This window comes from Chinchilla lanigera, unplaced genomic scaffold, assembly GCF_000276665.1.
Source record: "Chinchilla lanigera isolate Chin_1 unplaced genomic scaffold, ChiLan1.0 scaffold00137, whole genome shotgun sequence".
Classification (NCBI taxonomy): domain Eukaryota; kingdom Metazoa; phylum Chordata; class Mammalia; order Rodentia; family Chinchillidae; genus Chinchilla; species Chinchilla lanigera.
In genome coordinates, this window is record NW_004955538.1 from 195,097 (window position 1) to 212,223 (window position 17,127).

General features: G+C 52.1%; 2 long non-coding RNA genes across 13 annotated transcripts in view; both read left to right on the forward strand.

Moving 5' to 3' along the window:
- The window catches only part of LOC102020378, a 12,666-nt gene extending 5,540 nt beyond the window's left edge, over positions 1-7,126 (forward strand). For 2 of the 5 annotated variants that reach the window (XR_264784.2, XR_001232102.1), the window contains 4 exons: positions 2,586-2,734; positions 5,213-5,309; positions 5,411-5,527; positions 6,369-7,126. This is a non-coding gene — a long non-coding RNA (uncharacterized LOC102020378). Of the gene's footprint in view, positions 1-2,585; positions 2,741-5,212; positions 5,310-5,410; positions 5,528-6,368 lie in introns of all 5 variants that reach the window. The other 3 variants (XR_264785.2, XR_264786.2, XR_264787.2) reach the window with 3 other exon arrangements.
- A 22-nt stretch (positions 7,127-7,148) lies between these two features.
- Positions 7,149-17,127, forward strand: part of LOC102021044 — a 51,107-nt gene continuing 41,128 nt past the window's right edge. For 3 of the 8 annotated variants that reach the window (XR_001232104.1, XR_001232106.1, XR_001232107.1), the window contains exons 1-5: positions 7,149-7,424; positions 8,140-8,195; positions 9,705-9,776; positions 12,897-12,984; positions 16,843-16,977. This is a non-coding gene — a long non-coding RNA (uncharacterized LOC102021044). The other 5 variants (XR_001232103.1, XR_001232108.1, XR_264790.2 and 2 more) reach the window with 4 other exon arrangements.

Sequence of the window (17,127 nt, forward strand, 5' to 3'; positions counted from 1 at the left end):
GGGCCCGGGGTCGCACGCCCCCCGCAGCGCTCTGCGCTCCGGCGGCCTCGGCCCTCAGCGGGGGGCTTCTTCGCGCCGCGGCTGTTGCCGCCGTCCCCAGATCCCCGCAGTCGCCAGGACGCTGACTGCTGAGCCCGCTTTCTGAAGTCCCCTGCGTGCTCGAATCGGGAGGAATCGCCGTTGGGGTGCAGGGGGCAGCGTGTCCCCTCCCCGCGGGCAGGGCCAGGCGGCTTGCTGCCCTCTGACCTCTGCTCCTGCTCGGGGGCCCGGGGAAGTGACATTTCAAACTCTCGCCGCGGCTCTTTAGAGCACGCTCGATCCCATTTGCGGGCAGGAATGTGTTTTCAGGAGTTGCACGTGGGCGCCCCGCGCCCCTGCGCCCCTTGCGCCCCCTGCATCCCCTGCGCCCCGTCCCGGTGCCGTCCCGCAGGGGTGCGGTGCAGCACGCGTGTAGACGTCAGAGTTCCAAATCAATTCTTTAACACATGAAAACAAGACAAGACAACAGACCCCGAGGCACCCAGAAAGCCAGCGGGGTGGTCGGCCAGGGCTGCTGGTCCTGTGCCCGCGCGCTCACCCGCAACGCACTGCTGCCCCCGCTTGGTGGCCCGAGCGGGTGGTGGGCTGTGGGAGCAGGGCAGATGGGCGCCCGCGGTGGGGGCTCTTTTCCTCAGGCAGTGTGCCCGGTCCAAACCCTTCTGCACCGTGGGGGTGCTTCCCTGCCCCTGGGGATTGCCCTCCCCGCTTAACAGACAAGCAGCCCTGGTCGGCCTCGCCACTGTCCCGTGCACATTCGCGTGCACACGCGCGCACACACACCGCTGAGTGCCCGCCTGGGGAACAAAGACCACAAACGCCTTAGAAACCACACAGCACGGGCTTGTCTGGCGGAGGTCCTGGGAGGGAGGCCCCCTCCGCCTGCAGCCCCTGGGAACCGAACCCCTGAACGCTGCTGGAGGCTGCTGTCCATGCAGGCGTGTGCTGAGCTCACGCACATCGGGCCCCTGTGCCCTGAGGCCTGGTGAGGGGGCTTTCACAAGTCTCCAGTGCATCCCAGTCTCAGCCCCGCAGCGGGCTGGACCCGAGGCCGTGACCTTGCTTTTCCTGGGCCTGGCCAACACCTCAAACTGCCAGCCCCTTCTCTGTTCCCTGCACCACCTTGCCAACCTGTTGCCCTGGCATTTCTGGGCCGGGGTGACATTCTCCTAACAGGGAGGTGGGGGGGCAGCCCCACTCCCCCACGCATACGCCTCCATCCTCTGCACCTCCCCCTCACCGCCTTGTTGGGACGAGCGCTCTGCCCAGCGTCCCTGCACCTTTCCTGTGTAACCCGGGCGAGGCACACGGCGAAGGTCTGAGCCCTCGCCCTCACCTGGCACTGGTTTCCTCTGACCTTAGCAACGTGGGGGCTTCACAAAGGCCTGGCTGTGCGAGCTCCACAGCCACTTACCAGCCTCTCTCCCTCCTCAGATGCTTCCCGCCACGGGGAGCTCCCTCCCTCCCTGCCCCCACCGAGAGGCTTGCACACCAAGCCGCTCCACGCAGCCCTCCCCGTCTTTCCCCTCGGCCTCTCTGGCTGCACAGCAGCCCCTGACCCCTCTGGCCTCAGATCTGCGCAGGCAGCAAGCTCACAACCTTCTCAGTCCTCTCAGCGGGCGCTGTGCTGAATAGCACCCCGACACCGTGGGAAGAGGCTTGCAGGCCTCCACACCTGTCTGGGACGCCTCTCCCAGGCTTGACCCGGGACAGAGCCCTTCGCCCTCCTGGGACAGAAGCCCCGGGAGGGCAGGGTGCTCGCGTCCCAAGCTGCTCTCTATCTTATCTGTTCAGCAGCTCTGAGCCCTGTTAGGTTTTATACGGCCCCTCGCCAGTTGCCAGGGAGAAAGCTCTCTGCGCAAAGCCCCCTGCCTTTTCCGTGGGAGCCGCTGGCTGCCTGGCCCCGAGCAGCACGGCGCGGCAGCAGCCCCAGGGCTGGGGGCTTCCCAACCAGGCAGACCCGCTGCGTTCTCGCTCTGTTAGCTGCAAGACCACGGCAAATTCCCTTCACTTTTCAGTCTCGGTTTTTCCCCTGTGACATGGGGATGAGAGTCTCTCTCTCACCGGCTTGGAGGGAGGGCACAGAGAGATAAGAGGACCGGGCACACGTCGGACACCTCGCCCGTGCTTGTGGAGTGGGCGCTGGGGCTGCAGGAGGGGGAGACGCACGTAACAAGCGTGACAAGAGACACAGCACGGTCTTCTAAGACCCTGCGTCGCGTTGCGCGCGCAAACGGAGCCTCTCCTGGCAGAGGCCCCTCTGCCGGTTTGATCGCGCAAATCAAGTCAGCCGGAGGCAGCCCCCGGCCCGGGGAGCTCACAGTAGATGCAGTGGGCACCAGAAAACAACACGCAGAGACCACTTCTGCATGTAGTAAACCAAGAATTTGCAGTGTATATCGCAGCACCCGGGGTAGAGCATAAAAGCACAAAAGCACATAACAATTCCCTGCCACTTGCTCGAAGGACCAGCTTGGGGAGGGGTCCCGGCACTGCCTGGGCTGTGGGGACCAGCCACCCTCCATGCATTCATCCTTCTCACCCCACAGGGCACCTACCTTCCCCGGGCTCGGACCCGAGAGGAGAGAGAAGCTGGGAGTGAGGAGGTGCTGGTCGGACGGTCGAACCGAGGGCGACGCTGGGCACGAGGAGGTGCTGGTCGGACGGTCGGACCAAGAGTGGTGCTGGGGACGAGGAGGTGCCGGTCAGATATTCAGACCAACAGTGACGTTGGGGAGGAGGAGATGCTGGTCAGACGCTCAGACCAACAGTGACGTTGGGGAGGAGGAGATGCCTGTCGGCTTCCTGTCCCCGAAGCTCTGTTGGTCTGTTGGGGAAAGAGATAGGGAGCCAGTCACGAGTCACTCTAGATCAAAGGGATGGGGTGGGTGGTAGCAGCTAACATCTGTACAGGCTCAGCCACAGGTCCCGAGCTGGGCTTTCTGCCTATAACCCGATCGGCCGGGGCTCGAGTCCTCGGGTCCCCATTTGATTGATGTAGAAACTGAGGCACAGGAAGGGAAAGTCCCATACTCACCGACTGCCAGCTGGTGAGAGGCCAGACAGGACGGAGCCCAAGCTCTCCCGAGTCTCCCCACCACACCCTGCAGCTGAAGACTGCTCAGCGACGCTGTGCAGAGTGCTGGGGGGTGTGGGTGGGCAGGGGATGGATTGATTAGTTATAAGCACCTCCCAGCGGTGCTTGAGATCCCAGCTCCTCTGTGGCCCAATCCGTTTGAAGGGCAGATTCAAAATTAGGTGTTAGCACCTATGGGCAGAGGCTTATGAAAATGGCATCATTAACCTGACGTGGAGAGGGCTCTGCCTGTCTGCAAGCAGATTGCAGGTAGAGGCAGAGGGGGCTGGGGCTTGTTTATGTGGACAGTTGAGTTGGAGAGCGTGGGGGAACATCCAGGGGCCCTCGGGGAGCCCGGTGGGAAGAGCCAGCCTTGGAGGGGCCAAGGCTGGATTCCCAGTGGTGGGCACCCCTTCTCAGGGCAGCCCCTGGCCTAGGGCAAGCGCCTCAAGCTCCATCCCACTGGTGGGCACAGGGTCCCCAGCCTGCCTCGGGCGCACCGAGGGGCGCTAGCCTTTCTCACCTTAGATTCCCACCTGTGAGCTAGGGATGGAAACCCAACTTCACCACTGCCAAGACCCTGTTCCCACCACGTCTCCTGGCCACTCGGTCGCTGCCAGACACCTGTCTGCTTGTCAGAGCAGTATTCAGCAGGAGACTTGCCGTCTGCCCGCGCCCCTTCTCTCCCGGCGGGGAGGAGGGACAAGTGTGCGTGGGGGGAGGGACAGGAGCCCCCTACTCAGAGCCGCGCGGAGCGGAGCTCTGCAGCCGGCAGGACTTGGGCCACTGAAGATTTGTGCCAACTCACGGTGCGGTGGAATCAGTGTGAATTCTTCAGACACCAGCCAGGAGTCTGTGGCGCCCCCAGGTGCCACAAGGGGGCTACCTGGGCCACATTTCTGAGTCCGTAGGAAAGTGAGGAGGGGGAGGCATCAAGAGGGACCCGAGCTTTTGCTTTGGCAGTGGCGAGGGTGGTCTGCGCGGCGGATGTGGGTGGGCGGGCAGGTGGGGCGCTGCGTCTCGGGGAGGGGGCGCCCGAGGGGGCGGCGGGAGCCGGACGGCGATGCTGCCCTGCAGCGGCTGCCCGGAGGGTCGAGCTGCCCGCGGGCGGGCGGGCGTCGCTTCCCAAAGTGCAAGGAGGCTGAGGAGGAGCGCAGGCGGTGCGCAGTGGCTGCCGCCCGCCCGGGAAGCGGAAGCGCAGGGAGCAGGACTCTGGCTGCTGCGGCCGCGCGGGGAAGGCAGGACGAGGAGGGCACGGCCGTGGTCACGGGGGCCCAGGACCCCGGCGAGGACCCCAGGCGGGTCCCTGTGCTGCACTGGCTGACAGCAAAGAGAAGGGCTCAGAAGGCTGGGGCAGCTTGACACACAGTTTTAGGGAAAGAAACACTAATTTTTGTACTTCCCCAAAGGCTAAAAACAGCAACAAACAAGCAAACAAACAAACAGACCCCCCCATGAAAACAAAAACAAAAGCAAAAGCAAAAGCAAAAAGGCATTGGAAAGCTAGACAGCAGACCCTTCCCCGCCTGGCCATACCCACCACTCTAAGGTCCTCCTCTCAAGCGTGTCTGACGGGTGACAGCGTTGTCTCAGTAACCAGACTGGCACTGGCATCTCAGGGAGGGACGCATCAGGTGGCCGGCTGTGCTGTGAGACAGAGGTGCCCACAGACGTCCTTTTAGCACCAGGGAAGGGCCCGGGGGGGCTTGCGGGGCGGGGGGCCGGCTGAGAGCTGGCGTTGGGGGTGGGAGGGGCGGGAGTGCTTGTGGGTGTTGGGACGCTCCCTGCCACCCGACTTTGAGAGAGTTGCCCCTCTGCCCCCTGTCTGTGTCAATCAGCCCCCGATACTCCCCAGAATTTATTGTGGAGCGTACACCCCGTTTTGCTTCCACCCCCCCCACACACCCCGGAATCCAACCTGCTCATCTCCCGCATTTTAATTTTTTTTTACTTGTAGATGTAAAAACCTTTTATTATGGGAAATTTCAAGCAACATAATAGATGAACTAATGCAGTTTTCAGAATCACAGTTTTAAATCTTATACTGCCGTCACCCTGAGAGAGATGCTGTTAAATCCTGGTCCCCCTTGTTCCCTTCAGACACACCCCGGACGGCACCCCCGTTCTCCAGCCCCGCCGCAGGACTGTTTGCAAGCAATTTTCAGACACTGTCTTGGACCGTCTGAACATTTCTTGAGTATGTTTCTCTAAAAAGGGACTCTTTCCTTTCACGACAAGGTAAGCATGGTGCCATTATCACCATTAAAAAATGAACGGCATTTCTTTAATATCATCCAGGCTCTATTCAGCATTCACATATTCCAGATGGAATCACAGCTCCCTTCCAGCTGGCACGTTCAAGTCTGCGTCCACACTACCTGCCGCACTTCCAAAGGGCTTACGGGGCTCTGTGTGGTGAGTGTGCCTCCACATTTAGGGGTTTGACCCTCTCTCCAGACCTTAGATTAGAAACACAACCTTGCAAACCTCAGTTTTCTCATAGACACTAGCAAAGTTCTGGGTGTGTCTCTCAGGCCTCCTCAGGGCTGGAGGTGAGTCCTGTGAAGTCTCCTGCCCCCTGACTTACACCTGATACACTCTTAACACACAGTGGCTTGCTAGAACGATCCTTCTCCCCAGACACCTCCAAAGCAGAGTCGGGCCGGGGTACACCTGATACACTCTTAACACACAGTGGCTTGCTAGAACGATCCTTCTCCCCAGACACCTCCAAAGCAGAGTCGGGCCGGGGTAGGCAAAACCAGCTGGCCATCGTCCACTCAACAAGACTCCTGGCAGCGCAGGGCCCCGGGGTGATTCACGCTGTGTGTGCACCACATCTTAGCGAGGGAGGCCTGCAGTCCAGGGGGCTGAGTCTGCTTGGATCTCACAGCTTCCAGCTCAGCAGCCCAGTAGCAGGCTCTGGTGACCGGGGACCAACAGGGGACCCCGCAGGGTACCAGTCCGCCAGGTGGCACTCTCTGATGTGAGCCTAGGGCCCCCCACTACCCCAAGCGGCCCTTGGGGCTGCGTGGAACACACGTACCAGTATAACTCGGCCAACCGGTTCTGAGGAGCATTTCTCACCACCGCGTGCCTGGTGCAGTGTTTTTTTTTTTTTCCGGCATAAATCCTCGCCCAATAGGAAACAAAGGAAACGAGCATTTCATGACAGTTTGCCGAGGCCCGGCAGTGGGATGTCCATGCCGTCTTGAACCCACACCCCAGCCACATGTGCCATCTCTTTACTTTACAGTTGAGAGGCCCTTGGGAGGTCAGTGACTTGCCCACGACCCGCTAGAATTGAGGATCCAGGTGCCAGCTGAGGTTTGTCTGATTCCTGTGCCCGGCCGGGCGGAGGTAAGATGGGTAGGTAAGCCGGCTGGAGAGGCCCTGCATCAAGAGGCATGAGGACGCGCAGAGGTGGCGGCGGGCTGCCGGATGCGGTAAGATGGGCAATGCAGAGGTGCCGGTGGCAGGCGGCGGGTGGCTGAGTGAGAACTGGTAGCACTGCTCCGAGGTCAGAGGCTGGCTTGCTGTCCCGGGGAGCTTCCCTGGGAGCAGAGGGTTTTCGGACAGGCTTAGTGGCTCTGCGACAAGAGGTGGGCCTCCAGGTCTCAGGACCAAGTCCCAGTCGTGGTACCGCAGCTGGGTGGCAACTCTCAGTCCCTGCTGCTTTCCACTATACTGGGGTACAGTGGGTAGCCGGCTCCGCGCTGGCTCCTTTGCACCTGTGTCCTGAGACCAGCCGCACGGCCGGCCCTTCTGCAATCGTACAGTAACCTCTGTTGTCGCAGTTATGGTCTTCCATTAAGAGAGAAGGGAACTTGGGTGTAGGCAAGGGCAAGGGCTTGCCAAAGTCATATAGGAAGCAAATGCAGACCCTCGATTTGAATCTTCGTCTTCTTCCTTTCAAACGCCACTCTTTGCTCTAAATCCTCCTCTGTCTCTGTCTCTCTGTCTCTGTCTCTTTGTCTCTCTCTCCCTGTCTCTGTCTTTCTCTGTTTGTGTCTCTCTCCCCTGTCTCTCTGTCTGTCTCTCTCTCTGTAGCCCAAGATGGCTTTGAACTCTGTGTAGCCTAGGGTGGCCTCCTGCCTTAGCCTCCCAAGGGCTTGGCTCACAGGTGGGTACTGCCATGCCTGGCCCCTGTATTTGGCTGTGCTTAGAAAATCTCTGCCCTCCTCGAGCTCACTCATGTTCACCCTCGTTTATTTCTCTATTGCTAGTTCACTTCGCAAGTCACATCTTCTTTAGAATACCCCGTCGACCACGATCATGCCAACAGTGACTACTCATACCACCGGCATTTACGGTACAATTTTTTTATTTTAAAGAAGAGAACACCCAAAATTTCAAAACAAGGTAATAGGAGGGTAACAATGGTTAATACATTGCATATTGTTTTCTTTAAGTTAGTTACAAGATATAGACATTCAATTGTCCAAACAATATTAGCACAAACCTTTCTTTTCAAGGAACTAAGAGAAATTAGTAGTATGCCTACCTTAACTATCTTTTATATCTATGTATTATTTTTTTCTTTTTGCTTCTCTCTTCCTCCTTTTCTCCATTCTTTCATCCCAGTTTCTCTTTCCTCCTGAGGTTTCTTCCCACTTTATGATATCTATTGTACATTTTGGATCTTATTTACTCTTTCAGCTTCTCACACTAGGGAGATAATATGCTATATACACATGTGCATCTGGTTTATTTCACATATGAGTATGGTCTCCAGTTGCATCATTTGCTTATAAAAGTCTCCAGTTTAACCTTTTTAATGGCTGAGTAGTACTCCATTGTGTCTTTTTTATTCATTCTTTGGTCGATGGCATTTGGGTTGTTTCCAAGACCTAGCTATTACAAATTGTGGTGCTATAAACATGTGTGCACATACATCACTGTGGTATGATGCTTTTAATTCAGGAAAGCTACCCGGAAAGGTCTGATATTTTTGAGTTCTTTATATGTTCTAGATAGTAATCCTTTGTCAGAGGAACAACTGGCAAACATTTTTTCCCACATTGTAGGTTGTCTCTTCACGCTGTTGGTGGTTTCTGTGGCTGTTCAAAAGGTTTTTAATAAGGTGAGATCTCACTTATTGGTTCTTTGTGATTGTTTCTGTGTGATTAGGGTTTTATAGAAGTCTTTGCCAATATCAAGAGTTGTGCTTATTCTATCCTCCAGCAGATTTAATGTTTCTGTTTTAATATTCACATTTTTGATCCATTCTGAATTTAGTTTGGTGACGAGTGCAAGATATGTGTTCACTTTTAATCTTCAGCATGTGGAAAGCCAGTTTTTCCAGGATCATTTATTAAAGAGGCTATTTTTCTTCCAGTGAATGTGTTTGGCAACTTTTTTAGAGATGGCCAAGTACGTCTGGAGTTGTTTCTGCCTCTTCTAATCTGTCCCACTGATCTTCAGGTCTGGTTTTTTTTTTTGGTCAGTACCCTGCCATACTGGTTTTATCAAGGTGTACGGTGCCGATTCTCCAAGGCGAAGTTCCTGGGTTGAGACTCAGCTGCACTTCATGGCCCTAGATGCGGTGGCCCAGCACCCCGGTTCTGCAGCTTCTCGCCAGACTTCTTGCCCTATCTGATTTAGGGAAGGCAGATTGTTGCTTTAGAAACGTTTCATCACTGGGTCCTTTGAGGGTGGTGCTGAGCACTGCGTCCATGCGGAACATGAGGGTGTGTCACCTCCTCCCGTGCCCCTGCCAGGACCCTTGCACCTTGAGCCTTGGAGGCATGTGGCCGTGTGTGGTGGGGTCCAGGGGTTGCCAGTGGATCCCTACAGCCCGGTGGCAGGAGATGGGTTTGCATGGGTGCCAGCTCCCTGGCTTGTGTCGCATGTAAGCCGTGACCTCGGCATCGCCTGGCTCCAGAATCTGGGCGAGCCCTGCAGCTCTTCCTGGAGGCAGGGCTGACATGGCTATGAGGAACACTTGGGGCCTCTGGGAGGTGTCCTCTGCTCCTGGGGCATCTGTCGTGCCAGTCCGTTCACATGACACATGTGCATCGCATTACATGCTCCCACGTCCTCTGATCCCACGCTGCAAAGTTGATACACGGAACTAAGTGAGAAAGACAGTGCCCCCGCTCCCCTACAGGGCCACGCTGCCCGAGCTGCATGCGTGATGCTGAAAGTCACCGCACCACTCTGAGACTCAGTTTCCCCACGTATAAAGTAAAAGTAGGACCTGGAATGTGTTTGCTTAGCTCTCACTGTTTGCACGGGGTGCTCTCCCCGCTGTGTCTGGCCTCCTCCCTTCTGCTCCGTCTCGTCTCTTTGCTTCTGGCCTCCATACTGCCTTTGTGTATTTTGCAAGCTCTCTGTTCCTGTCTCCCCCCATGGGGATGTTCCTCCTCCGAGGACTGTCTGCTGTGTACACTCCTGGGTCCCCAGGCCCCTGTCCCCGCGCCTGGCACGCACTAAGTGACCTGAAAGCATTTTCGGGGAAGAAAGGTTGAAGCCGTGGGTGGTCTCCACACCCAGGGAAGGCCACCTTGCGCGAAGCAGGGGGTCTGCGCTCTGTTCAGAGTATGCATTCAATAAATATTGGCTAATTATGATTATTATGTCTAATTCACAGGGCTGTTGTGAGGATCAAACAAGATAATGTATGCTAACACATGCTGCCGACACTCCGTGCTGGGTACAGAAGGTACAATATTAATACTCCCTGGTGCGGGGAGGGGGCTCGCCCTTAGCTGGGGGCTCTGGGAGGGAAGGAGGGTGGGAAGAAAGGCGGGGGGAGTGAGGAAGGCCCTGGCCCCTAACGCCAGCGGTCTTCTGCGGACTCTTTTGTGGAGGTCCCCAAATAGCTAAGTTTATGTGCAGATGACATTACAATGCACACAGAATCTACAGAACTGTTTGTCGTCTCCGGGCAGCCCTGAGACCAGTTTGCTGGGCACAATCCGGGGGGCCGGGAGGGAAACTGCATGGTCAGTCAGAGAGGCTCCTTGGGTTTCCTGGGAACAATGTGGACCTCAAGAATCTCACAGTGGAGACTCCTCTGAAATAGCCTCCTTTCCATGCTTGGGATTTGGGTTTTCCAAAGTACACCCCATGGTTGGACTTCTGTTTTCCAGGGCCCTTGTTTAAACGTTGATATGAATGTCTAAAAAAATAACAGACCCCAACAGTTTCCTGCCCAAGCCCATATGTTCCAAAATGCTTGGCCTGAGCACCGAGATAATTCCTTTGTTCAATCTGAGTGGGCATGGTGTGGCCAGAGGGGTGGGCCAGGAGGCGGGGTGGGGTGCTGGGGAGGCCGGGTGTGAAGGGCGGGAGCTGCCTGGGGTCTTGCGAATGGGTCTCTCTGACCATCATCCGTCTGTCAGTCGGTCAATCGGTCGGTCTATCGTCCTTCACTCTCACGATGGACCCAGGAGGGCGTGGCTGTCCTCATTCTGCAAATCGCACAAGTCGGGGCACAAGACAGAGAGGCCAGGTCACGTCTCTGCAGTTACACAGCTCGTGAGTGCCTGCTGGGGTGGAACCTGGTCCGTCTGTCTGTCTAGCACCACAGCTCGGGCGCTGCTGCGGAGGGAACAGGACTTTGGAGGGGCCCGGGGATGGCACGGGAGGGCTTTCATGTGCCTGACCTTGGCGAGAAAAGGACAACGAACTTTGCTTGGGGACAAGCGATGTTGCTTTGTTGCAGGTGGGAGGGGGGCAGGGAGACGTTAGTCATTTTTCCCGGTGTCACCTGGCCAGTTGGAGATCGAAGTTGGATTGGTAGGTGGGCACTGCAGTACCAGAGTGTGTGTGCGGGCCACGGGGCTGAACTGCCTTGTGACAGTTGGCGTGACACAGAGCACAAGCGTCTAGTTTGGAGTCCTTTTCGAAAACCAGGGTGGGTGGGCTTACAAGTCAAGCTTGTGTCGTTCACTCTTTTAGTTTAACTTTTCTGGCGTTCAGCTGTGCCATCCTGCATGGGGCCCGAAAGCCACTGATGGATAGAAAAGATTTTTTTTTTTTTTTTTTGGAGACAGGGTCTCGCTATGTAGTTCAGGCTAGCCTAGAACTCACTGTGTAGCCCAGGCTGGCCTCGAACTTGTGGTGATCCTCCTGCCTCAGCCTCCTGAGTACTGGGATTATAGCCATGCCCCACCATGAATATTTTAAGAATACGCACCCCTGTTAATATTTACACATGTAAAATGGGAGAGGGAAGTTGTCCGAGTGACTTGGGAGTGATTGCTAAAGGGTTAGGGAGGAAGAGGGGTGATTTGGGGGACATCCGAAGAGGGGACCAGGCGAGATTTGTCACAAGTGGTCTTAGCCACACATAAAATAAGAGTGAGATCTGGCAGTGCCGGGGAAGGGTGTGGGAGAAGCCAAGAATTGGGATTAATCCGCCACCACCGAGGGACATAAAGAAAGAGCTCAGAGTGGCCTGTGGCTGTTAATTTTATTATTAAAAATGATAAAGGAATAAGAAATAATGTAATCAAGGCCTTGAATAGAACAGTTGAGCCTGTGTGCTGGGGAAAGCCTTGTGACTGATTCACATCCACTAACCTGACATTAATGAGCAGAAATGACCCAGCAGGCCTCCCGACGGCTTTCAGCATGGCTTTGTGTCCCTCAGAAGGACACTCTGGGGATCCTCTGGCAGACAGGAGCTGTGCCAGGTGAAAGCCAGGCTTGCTGATGTCCCCTCAGTAGGTAAAAATGGTGACAGAAGTAACATTAGGGAGCACCAAGTACAGACCACTGATGGGAATGTGTCTCACCCCTCCAGCTTCACTGGATTCAATTGGCAGATAAAAATGGTACAGACTTCCCGCGTGATGTTTGCATACATTGTGAAACGATTACCACGCCCTGGCCATTGGTATATCATGTGGCCTCCCCTGATTATCTCTTTGGGGGGCATGGCAAAAACTTAGGATTCATTTTCTCTGCAAGTTTCAAGCATGCATTACTAACTGTAGTCTCCCTGCCTTAGTTTGGATCCCCACAACTACAGCAGAGCTAAAAGTTTGTACTACCTGTTGGCCTACCCGAATTTCCCACCCACTGACCCCTGTGAAGTGCTCCCTACCTTCCTTTGTGCGGGGTTGTTCAATCCTTTGTGAGCTCTAAGCTGGGGAGGCTGGGGGTGGGATGTGGGTGCACGGAATGTCATTGCTCTTGGTCTGGCTGGTGGCGTCAGTGTATTTGCTGTATGATTAAAAATGAATTAAATGATTTAATGACAAAATAAAAAAAGTCATTCAGGGGCCACCAAAATGCCATTTTCTGAAGTAAGAGTTAAAATGTAGCCCCTTTTGTGAAACTATTGCCTGTGAACAACAGAATAAGACTTCTACCTCTGTGGGTGAGAATCGATTGGATGGGCTAAAAATGTTTTTGTTCGGGATTGTTGCTGGGGTCATCTGTGCTTGTTGTATTTAAAAGATAAAAAGGGAGACTAGGAAATAATAATGTGATCACATCTGGAATCGGACATTATTATTTCATTCTGCGTGTCTGAGCGTGTCAGGAAGAATATCATTGGTTCATCTGTTGATGAAATTTACAGACAGATTCTGTAATAGTACTTGCTTTTGTTTTGCATTTGGGTGGTGAATGAATGCATATTCATTGTAACAATAAAAGTGAATAAAGAAATAAAATACTGAGAATTGTGCTTGAGCCGGTGGGGGAAACTGTGCCGTGAAGATTATAGTTTATCCTCTTCTGTTCACCTGTGGTCATGTAGGGTTTTTTTTTGTTTTTTTTTTTTTTGTTTTTTTTTTATCCTTTTTCATATCTACCCTGTGTTCCACAGAAAGGAAGCCTCGCCGTGAAAGTGATGCTGCACTCCTGAAGGCGACCTTGGACCTGACCCAGTGGGCAGTGGGATGGACCTGACCCCTGTGAGTAACGGCGTCTGTGATTTTGAGCTTGGGTGACTGGTGGGTGAGCATTTATTGCATTATTAAACATGAATGGTTCTGTACATAAAATCAAAGCTGAGACGGTCATGAACCAAGGACGATTAACCCAATTAGGCATAACCAGGACCAAATTAAGCAAAATATCGCTCCGCTGTCCTCTGTGGAGGAAATACGCAAAGGGGAAAGCACCACATCCATGCATCTGTACTTTCCCTCTGTATCTCTCTGGACGTGTCCTCCGTCCACCCGTGTGTCCTGTATATCCCACAAGGTTCTCATGACTGTTGAGTTGGTGATGGGTTCATGTCTGTTTATGGATTTATTACACATAAATGGGTACAGAGATAAACAAAATCAAAGAAGGTTAAGCATGGACTAAGATAGACAATATATCATGATCTATAATTTATACTTATTCTCCAAACTGTAGCAGCCTTGAAACAACTATATCTATGCTCTTTCATGTATTGTAATGGAATTCCACTTCTAATGTCCGTACTCTGGTTTGTATAGGCAGTTCCCTAGTGGGATACACAGAGGGAAGTAAGGCATTGGTAGTCTTCTATGAATCAGTTAGCATTAATGGGCATTCTTCCATGATATCTTAGCAGAAACGACTTGTAAGGGCCAAGGCTAGACCAATGAAGCTAATATTATTTTGTAAACAAACCAAAGTTTATTTCAATTCTACAAGGGGAAGCCACGAACAGATGACCCGAGCTGTTAATGTTTCTGGTCGCTTCTTTCTGTTGCACACGTCTTTGTTCCTGTGTGCACGCAGTATACATGAGGATTCCGACCCTCCCTTGGGTACACAAGGTCCGTACGAAGATTCCAGTAGCAGGCGGTGTTCCAGAAGCTTTGGCTGCAGCTTTGCTCATGAGTATTTATGAATGAGCCAGTGAAGGGGTGGAGAAGTTAATGGGTCAATCAGAAGAGGGCTGACACGGGACACAGTCGCACGGTAGTGAGTTCTCCTGTTGCTTTGTGATCCATCTGCACTTCCTCAGAGCAAAGACAGGCCTCAGTCACCCTAACCCTCTTCCCAGCTCTCCACCTCCTTCCAGTGCTTCAGCAGGGGAGGCTCATGACTGCCTCCTGGTAGGCACCTCCCTATGGGACCGCGAGGTACAGCCTGTAGACACTTCCCCCTGCCCGCCCCCGCGCAACCCGCAGGATACACCTTCAACCCTCCAATCCAGCTCCTGGCGGGAAATCTGCTTGGGTTTCACTGTGGACCCAAATAAAGCGTCCTTTCTTTCTCTTGGCTGCCCTAGTCTCTTGGGGTCTGTAAGTAATGAACTCTTTCTGCTGTCTCCTGTGTTTTGCTGTGTCTTGTGTGAGCAACAAACCTGAATCGAAGCTCTTTCCAGGTCAGGGGTCTCCTACAGAGTGGTTGTCCTGGGGCTGGGGATTTAGCTCAGTGGCAAAGTGCCTGCCTGGCAAGCACAAGGTCGTGAGTTCGGTTCCCGGTACCGGAGAAAAACCAAAAAAAAAACAAAACAAAAAAAACAAAACAAAAAAACAGAGTGGTTGTCCTGTGGGAGTAAATTGCACACAGTTTAGAAAAGAATCCTAAGGGTGTCTCCCAGGATAAATAGGTTCACCATGAGCAGGACACCTGGCTGGGGGATGTGTCCTAGGCAGCGGGCTGGTGGCAGAATAAAGAAACGTCCCGGACAAAGCATGCTGCAGGCATTCACAGCCATCTCCCCTGAATCTCCGTCGTGGCCGGGCTAGGACTGATAGTCCTTCTCCTGAGTTAGACCTGAAGACCAAATCAGAGGAAAATCAGCACTCATTGTCTTAGAATTATGATTATTCTGATTATGTACCTCCAAGATCCATTTGCAACAATGTTGGTGAAGCAATTAGCCATGCACCCTTGGTGTTGGATGTTGATTTCAGTACTGGAAGTAAACAATTACATAAATGCACGAAAGAAATGAAAGACCCAACCAAGGACTTGTGCTAAGAAAGGGCCGGGGATGAAAGGATTGCAGTTAATTCCGTCTGTGCTCTTCTCCACCGGAAAGACCACCTGGCCTGTTTCATTCTTTTTGCTGCCTGTTTTGGGTTTCCTTGTGTATGTATACATAATTTATTTAAACACTGGTCTACAAATAAAGATCTAGGCTACTTAGTCTTTGATAAGGCAAGTAACTCAGATAGTTCCTCAGTGAATTTTTTTTCTTTTTTTTTTTGGTACCGGGAATCAAACTCAGGACCTTACACTTGCCAGGCAGGCGCTGTGGCACTGAGCTATATCCCCAGCCCTAAAATTTCCTGAGAAATGATGAAATCAAATAAAAGGGAACTGAAGATTATAGTGTATCATGAATTAGGTTCATTCAAAAAAGTTCCAGAGTATTAGAACTCTCTAGCTGAACTTTCTGCCATAGTAGAAATGCCTCACAATTTGTTCTGTCCAGTAAGTCTAGTGTGAGGCCGTCTGGGCTACTGAGTATTTAAAATGGGACTAATGTGCGTGAGAAACTGAATGTTTTTAATTTTAAGGAGAGTAGTAAAAAAAAGAACAATAGCAAAATACCAACATCACAGATATAAACAAAACAAAGCAAGAACATTAAAAATGATACAGGGTTTCAAAACAAAATGATAGTAATTAACAGTGGTTGTTATATTACATATTGTTATCTTCAGCTAAATTGCTCAGATTGCCAGATGTAAGAATGGAAGATTGCTCAAACCTTTAAAGAGAATAAAAAAATAATTATTAAAAAAACATTAGAGACACTTCAGAGTTTCACTAGACAAGATGGTAGGAATTCACCAATGCTTGTTCCACTGCATATTGTCTTAAAATCAGTTGCTCAGATTACCAGATAGAAGCATGCAAAATTGGTCAAAATATAAAACATTTTAAGCATTAACTGTATCTTTCAATATACCATCAGACATCAGCAGTACAATTATCCCAGCTATCCATATATATGTATATATATATTTTTGCTTTCCTTCTTTCAAGAAACTGAATTTTTATTTAACTTCATTTTTATTAATTTAAATTTTCAAAATCGTGTGGCTAGTGGCTGCTCCCTTAGTTGGGTTAGCTGATTGGTTCATGGGAGTATTTTGGATGACAAATGTGAAAAACACGTAGCTCATATAAAGGAAGATTAATTGTGGGCCAGTGATGGGGATGTGATATAAAACAAATATTGTGATGATTCAAGTTCTACATACCTGAGTGGCAGTGCCAAAAAAAGCCACTGATTCATGAAAATGGGAAACGGGCTTATTCATTTTATTTATTAGCTAGTTAGTACCAGCTCAAATGTGTGCTCCAGCTTGTGTGACATGTCCTCCAGTGTTGAAGGTGTATGTATGTATCATGTATCATGTATCATGACTGAGAAAAGCAAAACGTCAAGAGTTGTAGTTTCTGTCTTGAATACTGGTTTGGGGGTGCTCCTCCTATTCAATGATTTACTTCAAAAGTGATGAATAGATAATAGCGCTTACATGGTGCAAGGGTGATACGGTGCCTGGAGGCAGGGCTTGTAATTTTATCACAGGTGTATCTCTTAAGGACAAGGTCTGTTCTTTGGCAGGTGTTAGTGAGGCGTGCGGAGATGGGGGTAGCTAATTACCTTGGTACCTGCGAAGGCCAGGCTCAAATCAGTTATGGGAATATTTGCTGGCAAATGACAACCTACTGTTTCTACAAATTGATGATGATATTGGCCTTGTGTCCACTTGTGAAAGGCAGACCTTCACTCCTGAAAACATGGCCGTGGTCCATAAACCCAGTGCTTTTGGTCAAGGTGCAGAGCATCCCAATGAGATGTAACTCCTTTTTATCATGCATTCCAGGGAGAGCTTGTCTGTCCTCTGCATGGGAAGCCTTACCTGGGCAGGATGGCCGCAGCGACCCCACTGGGAGCGGAAGACTTTGGAGACACAGTTGTTGCCCTCCACTGCAGCTGTAGTTCCTGCCGGGCAGGTCAGGTGGGTCGGGAGGGAGCTGGTCAGATGAAGAGACGGTTTATAAGCAGAGGTTTACATTTATTACCACTCCGTCTTATTTTAGGGGATCAATTCAATGGTGATCATTGAGTTACTGAAAATTTTTACTGAATGAGTCCATGGAAATTGGAG